We start from the raw sequence: 8,785 nt of genomic DNA, 5'->3' as shown, positions 1-8,785 counted from the left end.
AAAAAAAAAAAGTTGATTCCAACTCATAGTCGAGGTGGTAAATTGCCCAATCTTCCTTCTGCAGAGCAGCTGGTAGGTTTGAACCACCAACCTTCTGGTTAGCAGTCAAATGCCTTAGCCACTGTGCCATCAGAGCTCCTTTGTGATTGGGACTAGAAGGCTGCAAAGTCTATAGTAATTACTGTCTGGCCCTTCATAGAAAATATTGCTGAGCCCTGCTCTAGCTCAGGGCTGTCCAATACAACTCACTGTGATGATGGCATGTTCTCTATCTGCACTGTCCAATGTAGTAGCCACTAGTCACATGGGACACTTGAAAGGTGGCTAGTACCACTGAGGAACTGACTTTTGAATTTTATTTGATTATAACTAATTTAAATTTCAATAGCTACCTGTGGTTAATGGTGACTGCAGACTGCATGGGGCAGCTTAGCTCCAGGAGGTGCTGATAATGATGTAGTTAGTTCACTACCTGTCATGCACTGTGCTGAGGCAAAGCAATGATGCTCTTATGATTCCCATTCTTACAGATGAGAAAACTGAAGCTCAGAGAGTCTAAGTAACTATCCCGAGGTCACACGGTGAGTGGTAAAGGTGGAACCCAGACTGACACTAGAGCTGTGACTCTAACCAATAGACTACACCACCTCACTAAGGTAAGACAGCTACACATGAATATAACATATGGCAGAATGTGTTGAGTGACAATAAAGACATGAAAACAAAGCAGGGAAATAAATGAGGGGGAGAACATTTGACTAAGGAGGAAAGAGACATCTCCATTGGTGCCAAACTACTTAAGGTGGGTTTTGAAATATGGACAGAATTTTGACTGGTAGTTATGTGCTTATAATCAAGATGGATGCAAAGACTGAAACAAAAGTGTAACATTGGAGAAGTAAGGAGGGTGTTAGGTATTAGAAAGCAGTCCAGTTTGAAAATTCACATTGGAACCTCCCTAAGCAAGGACTTTGGGTGGTACAAACCATTGACCACAAGGTTATGAGTTCAAGTGCGCCCAGAAGTACTTGGAAGAAGTACTGATCTGCTAGAGAAAAACCAGCCATTAGAAGAACCCTGTGGAGTGCGGTTCTACTCTGACGATCATGGGAATACCGTGAGTTGGCAGTGACACAGGGCAGTTGGTTAGCCAAGGACCACAAAGCTTCCTGGACAGATGAGTGCACTTCCTCTTTTCTGTCAGTAAGAACTGTGTAAATGACCTTGACTGAGAAGATTAAAGCTGACCCTGAACTTAATTCTAGCAACAGGAGGACAGCCTTACAGCTTGAATATTGCCATTTCATCTTCCCTTTGTCCCCACCAAAGCTTGAATTTTGCTCTTATGTTTCCTCTGATCCTGCTATCGATTCTTATTGAGAACCCACCAGCCACTCCTGGAAAGGAAGGTTGGGCAATCTACTTCCATATTGATATTGCCTCGGAAACCCGAGGAGGGGTCGCTGTGAGTCGGGTTCAACTCGATGGCACATAACAACAACAACAACAATTATGTTTGTTATTATAATGTCCCTCCAGTCCTTTTGTGAGTGCGTTTGGAATAAATAACAAACTCTGGTGAGGAACTAGGGTGCACGCAGGAAGATACGTCTGACAAGCTAACTTGGTGTCTGGCGTGGGGTCCCGGACAGCTCAAGCAGGTTGAGAACGCTTCCGCCTTAGAAAAGCAGCCCTGAGCCAGCGAGGTGCACTCCCAATGCCCTTGTCTCCTGGAGCCTTGGCTGGGATCCTGGCAGCTCCCCACTCAGTTCTTGGAAACCTGGCAGTCGACCTTAATTCCGTCCCATGCCCGCTGCCCCTTGCTTTGGGCACTGGCTCTGACTCCGCTGGAGTCTTCTACGCTGTGTTGATGATGCTCAAACATCATGGTTTCAACCTTGTTATTGGCATCTGGAACACACTGGCATCTTTGACCTTTCTAAAATCCCTCTGACTAGATCCCACCCCTCCTTGAAGGTCTGTCTTCTGTGGCTCTCAGGTAAAGGCATAAACTCATTAAAGTTGGCCTTAAGGCCAAACTTAACGCCATAGCTCTGCACCTCTTTTCAGCTGCATGACTGGGGCAAGGTACTTCTTTTGGCCTCAGATCCCTCATCTGTAAAATGGGAATGACAACAGTACCTACCTCGAAAGGTTGTGGTGAGGGTAGGATAAGTTACTATATTTGAAACCTGAGAATAGTTCCTGGCCCACAGTGAGCACTGTGTGCTTGTGTGTGTGTGTGTGTTATCCTCATTGTCACGACCTCTTTTTTTTTTTTTTTTAATTGTGATTTGGGTGAAAGTTCACAGAGCAAATTCATTTTCCATACAGTAGTTCATACACATTTTGTTTCATGACATTGACTGCAATTCCTCACAATGTAACCCCTCTCTTCCTACTTCCTCCCTGTCAATACCTCTTCCCTGTGTCCTTCCCTCCCATGCACTATCCCCCCGAACCAAGCTGTCTCCCTGTGCAAACACTGCCCTTCTGTTCTCCCACGATGGATCGCTCCAAGGAGGATATCTCCCTGATGTAAATGTTCACCCTACATACCTGTCTATTTTTTGGCTTGAAGCCACAGGAGTGAGTTCAATTCCAGGGTAATGAAGGTTTAGTAGGGGCCATAGGCTCAGGGGTCTCACCAGGCTCTCTCAGACTGGTAAATCTGGTCTTTTTTATGATTTTGAGTTTTGTGCCACACTGTTCTCCCACTTGATCCAGGATCTCCTGTACTGATCCTTTTCCAAGTGGTTGACAGTGGTAGCCAGGCACCATCTTGTTCTTCTGGTCTCATGGTCAAATAGCCTGAGGTTTGCATGGTCCACTAGTCCCTTGGACTAATTGTAACTGTTTCCTTGCATCTTTTATTTTCTTCACTCTTCTTTGCTCTGGATGAGGAGAGGCCCAATGTTGCATCTAGATGGCTGCTTGTAAGTTTTTAAGACCCCAGTTGCTACCCACCAAATTAGAATGTAGAATAATGTTTTTATGTAGTATGTTATGCTACTTGAGCTTGATGTCCCCTGTGACCATGGTTCTGAGCCCACATGTCCAAATACTCGTCCCTCAAGGTGGTTGGCTGTGGTCAATAAGTTATCATAACTTTTCCCCTTGCTAGCTCTATTGTATATTTTGACATTCTTACAGCACACACAAATATGTATGTAGAAATATTGTCTGCAGACAAACATGTATGAGTTAGAGTTATGCAAATTTGAAATAGGTAACCTAGTAACACAGTCCTAGCCATATGTGGTGGTGCAACAGTTAAGTACTCAGCTGGTAACCTAAAAGTTGGTGGTTTGAATCCACCCAGCGGCTCCTCAGGGGGAAGACCTGGCAATTGGCCTTTATAAAGATTACAGCCTAGAAAAAACCCTGTGTAGGTAGTTTTATTCTGTCACATGGACTAGCTATGAGTTGCAGTTGACTCAACAGCACCCAACAACAATTTATTTTCAAATCTGGAAAGAATTCTAAACTCTGTCTACACTATTGCTACTTGGTGGTACTTTAGCTGGTAACCAACAATACCCACCTCCCTTTAGTCCTAGGGGGAGCTCTGGTGGCGTACTGCCTAAGACATTTGACTGCTAACTAGAAGCCTGGCGGTTCAAACCCACCAGCCACTCCTCAGAAGTATCTTCCATAGAGATACTGCTTTGCAAGGAGGGGTTGCTATGAGTCAAAATAGACTTGATGTCAGTGAGTTTTGTTTTTTTTTTTTTTAGTCCTAGGAGACTTGGTGGTACAGTGGTTAAAGTACTCAGCTGCTAACCAAAAGGTCAAGGTTTGAACCCACCAGCTGCTGAGGGAAAAAGATGTGGCAATCTGCTCCCTAAAACATTTATAGCCTAGGAAACCATACAGTGCAGTTTCACTCTGTCACACAGGGTCACTCTGAGCTGGGATTGACTTGATGGCACCTAACAACAACAGCAGGACACAGGACAAAGGTAAGGCCAGCAAGTCTTTGGATCAAGGACAGAGGACTTCTGGAGAAGAGGAAACCACACCAAAACTGCTGTGGAACCATGGAACCAGTGTCTTCTCTGAAATGCAACTTACAAACCACTCTTCCCCCGGTGGCCCAGCGGCTCTAAATGAGACTTTGGCCCTTTGGAAACTGCTGAGGGTGTTTGGCTTCCAAGAACAGCTGTGTCCGTGGCTCCAGGCTCCGCTGCCTATTGCCCGTTTTCCTTCTCGTCTTTAGAAGCCCCAGCATCTGAGGATTTGGCAGCTAGAACAAGGTGCCGGCTGACACAGGAAACGGCCCGTGGCTGGCCTGGCTCCCGAATGCAGCTGAATGGGGACACACAGCCAGGCTTGAGCAAGGAAGCAGCTGCTACTCCAGGCACCGGGCTTCACATCACCAGCTTGCTTGTTCCCTTATTCTAAGCGTCTTCACTGCCTTAGGAAGGTAACCTTAATGATAGGACACAGAACAACTCAGATCTTAACCCTGTAGTTTGGGTAGCTCTTTAGGAAGGGGAAGAAAAACCAGAGGTAGGCTAACATTTATTGAACGCATCCCACACTGTGCAGAAGGAGTCCTGGTGGCACAACGGTTAAGTGCTCAGCTGCTAACCAAAAGGAGGGACGTTCACACCAGCAGCTCTAAGTGAGGAGGAACTGGGGCTCAGCTCCTGTAGAGATTGCGATGGCCTAGGAAACCCCGTTAGTTGCTGTCCAGCCGGCTCTGACTCATAGCAACCCCATGAACAACAGAATGCAATACTGCCTGGTGCTGGGCCCTTCTCACTGTCATTACTATGATTGAGCCTGTTGTTGCAGCCACCGTGCCAGGAAACCCTATAGGGCAGTTTTACTGCCACATGGGGTCACTACTAGTTGGAATTGACCTTGGGGCACCTAATAACAATGCTCTTTGCCAGGCACTTTAGTATAGGCTACCAAAGAGTGTGATTAAGATTACTACCTGGGTTTAACAGAGCTCTGGTAGCGTAGTGCCTAAGGCACTTGACTGCTAACCAGAAGGCTGGCGGTTCAAACCCCCCAGCCACTCCTCCAAAGGAAGATGGGGCAATCTACTTCTGTAGTGATACTGCCTTGGAAACCCAAGGAGAGGTCGCTATGAGTCGGGTCTGTCTTGACGGCACATAACAACAACACCTGGGTTGAAGCTATGTGGCCTTGGGAAGGTTACTTTACTTCTCTGTGCCTTCTTTTTGTTCTACAACAACAAAAATACTATTAAGACTAAAGTCATTATTGTGTGTAAAGCTCTTAGTGTCTGGAACTTAGTAAGTGCTATATACATGTTTGTCATTATTATCTCTATTAGTTAATTTCCATGCAGCTCTACTTATCCTTTTACAGCTGAAGAAACTGAGGCTCTTGGAGATTAAGTTCATTACCGGAGGTGGCAGAACCTGAAACCAAACTCAGATTTATCTCAAGGCTTTCTTCCCCGAACATGACTGGACCTGCACAATGCTATCGAGTTCCCTGTCTTGCTTGCCAGCTCAGGGTTCAGTTTATCAACCCCTTCTTTGTACTGACAAGGGTGAAATCCTATATGACTGAGGCTATCTTTAATCCCCAATTCAGCCCATTCTGTCCTTGGAAAAAGGCCAACGGTCAACATGGGAGGTCAGGGGGAGGAGAAATGTCCCCCTCCCCCCATACCCCCACCTGTGGGCCTAACCAGCTCTCTGATGCTGCTTTTGCTTCCTCTGACTGGCAGAAAACAAGGGATAATCATAAACTCATTGTTGTCAAGGCATTCTGACTCATAAAAGCCCTATAGGACAGAGTAGAACTGCCCCATAAAGTTTCCAAGTTGTAAATCTTTACAGAAGCAGACTGCCATATCTTCATCCTGCCCAGCACAGCTGGTGGGTTCAAAGCGCCAACCTTACTGTTAGCAGCTGAGCACTTTAACCACTGCAGCACAAGGGCGAAGGGATAACCATAATGAAATCAAATAAGTACTCTGATGAGCAGGACCCTTATTATTGTCTGGTGGATTTAGGGGAGCAGTCGGATCCCTAAGGCAGTGCTGCCCAACAGAAATAAAACTCGAGCCATATGTATTTGAGGAGCGGTAGTGTAGTGCCTAAGGGACTTGACTGCTAACCAGAAGGCTGGCAGTTCAAACCCACCAGCCACTCCTCTGTAGGAAGGTTGGGCAATCTACTTCCATAGTGATACTGCCTTGGAAACCCAAGGAGGGGTTGCTGTGAGTCAGGTCTAACTCCACAGCACACAACAACAACAACAACAAGTTGATATAAGGGAGCTCTGGGAGTATAGTGTTTAAAGCATCTGGCAGCTACCCAAGAGGTTGGAGGTTCAAACTCACCAGCTGCTCTGTGGGAGACAAATGAGGCAGTCTGCTTCCATTAAGGTCTCCAAAAAAACCAAACTCACTGCCGTTGCGTCAGATCCAACTCATAGTGACCCCTCCTTGGGTTTCTGAGACAGTATCACTATGGAAGTAGATTGCCCAGTGTTCCTTCTGAGGAGCAGCTGGTGGGTTTGAACCACCAGCCTTCTGGTTAGCAATCAAATGCCTTAGGCACTAGGCCACCAAAGCTCCCCCATTAAGGTCTACAGGCTTAGAAACCCTATGGGGCTGTTCTAGTCTGTCCTAAAGGGGCACTATGAGTCAGAATCTACTTGATGGCAGTGGGTTTGTTTTTTCTCTGGAATAAAAAGCCAAACTCATTGCCACTGAGTGAATTCCGACACATAGTGTGACCCTATAGGACAAGGTAGAACTGCCCCACTGGGTTTTAAAGCTGTAAATCTTTGGGGAAACAGACTCCACATCTCTCTCCTGCACAGCAGTTGTAGGTTCTAACTGCTGACCTTTTGGGTAGTAGCCAAATGTTTGACCACTGCCACACCAGGGTTCCTTCAACGCTCCATCAAAAAGGTAAAAAAAAACACAATAAATGTACGCGTGACTTAGAATGTAAAACAAGCTCTTAAAAAAATAAAATAAATAAAAAGTAAAAAAAAAAATTAGTTTTAATAACATTTAACCTAATATAACCAAAATATTAACATTTCAACCTGTAATCAATATAAAAATTATTGAAATGTTTTACATCCTTTTTTTCTCTATTGTTAAATCCCTTGTGCTTTTTACACATATAGCCTGAAAGCTATTTAGGATGCGCGTACAACACCCACTGGCCAGATGCTTGTATACATACATGTCTTTGAAGGGCCTTCTTTATTCATTTAGTGACCTTGTATGTCTAAAACTGTCTCCTGTGGCAGATACGGGCAGATATTCTGATGGAAAGAAATGGCTGAACGGCGAAAGAAGTCGCGTTTTACCTGAGCTTCTCCTATTAGGGGGCAGTCTAGATTTCTTGGGTGGGCATAGAGCGTTTGTAAGAACCTGTACTGCTCTCCATTTCTTATGTGGGGTGGGGCATGATGGTGGGAAGGGGGCATTTCGGATTCTAGAAGGGCTCGATCCTCCTCTTGGGCCCTGATAAAGTCCTTCCCAGTATCTATCTTGTGCCCATCAGGACCATGTGGCCTACACTGATGAAAGCACCCCCGGAGACGAGAGCGGCTCGGACAGCCAAGTAGAGGCTTGGCAGGGCTCAGATTTCCTGGACCGGATGGAGGCGCGAGCCCGCAGACCCGCGGGCTCGGGCCCTGCACAGGATGCGCTGCCAGGCCTGCGCATCCCCGGCATCCGCCCGCGCTCGGCCCTCGGCGCAGCTGCACCAGATCCGCTGGGGCCGCCGCCTCCTCCCGGGCCTGGAAGCGGCAGGAATGTCCCCGCCTCCAGTCCCGCGCGCCCCCTGCAAGGGGCCGCCCTCCCCTGCAGGGGCCGCGGGGCGGAGTCGCCCATCTGTCATCCGAGACAACCCACGTGGGCCGGACAGGGGGCGGGGGGAAGGGAGGGAGAAAAGGCGGAGGCGGCGAGGGAGGCCGGAGTGAGAGCAGGGAGGAAAGAGGGGAGAAGGACAGGAGACAGGATCTGAGAAGGGAAAGCTCGAGAACCGCGCGGAGAGGGAGCGAAAAGCTGAAGGAAGAATAAAGGGGACGAGAGACATCTAAAAGACGGACAGGTAAGGGAGGGCAGGTGTGCAGGAAGGAGGGAAAGAAGAGGTGTCAGTGAGGAAAGAGCTGCAGAGCAGGGGTGCAGTATGATGGAAAGAAGCAGGAAAGGATTTAGGATGGGGGGGGCGAGGTAGGAGCCCTGGTGGGACAGTGGTTAAAGCGTTGGGCTGCTAACCGAAAGGTCTGCTCATTGAACCCAACAGCCACTCCGAGAGAAGGATGTGGCACTCTGCTTCCCTAAAGATCACAGTTTTGGAAACCCTGTGGGGGCACTTTTACTCTTCCCGACAGGGTCGCTATGAGTTGGAATAGACTTGACAGTAACGGATTTGGTTTTTTGGTTTTAGGGGCGAGGGATTTTCAAAGAGGGGTGGGGGGCGAACCGAACCTCTGCGCCTTTAAGGTTGCCAAGGCAACGGCTCTGGCCAGAGCGAGGCGCATTGACGTCAGCAGCCGAGTACTGATTGGCTGCGGCCGGGTCGTTTCCGGTGGAGCCGCTGCCGAGCCGCTATAGCTAAGTGGAGCGGGGCTGGGAGGGAAACGCTGAGGAAGCTCAGCACGCCGCAGCTTCGCACCTGCAGCCCCGTGCCTACCGCCACCCGTCCCCAGGTGAGTGCAGTCGGCCGGGGGCCCCGAGGCGGCCCGTTTCGCGGCTCCGTCGCCCGTTTTGGGGCGCTGGACCGATCCAAGATGGCGTCTCGGGGAGCGACCTGCAGGGGACGGCCGC

Source organism: Orycteropus afer, unplaced genomic scaffold, assembly GCF_000298275.1.
Source record: "Orycteropus afer afer isolate SDZICR_OR568_19922 unplaced genomic scaffold, OryAfe1.0 scaffold00018, whole genome shotgun sequence".
Lineage (NCBI taxonomy): Eukaryota > Metazoa > Chordata > Mammalia > Tubulidentata > Orycteropodidae > Orycteropus > Orycteropus afer.
Note: the sequence above shows the minus strand (reverse complement) of the source record.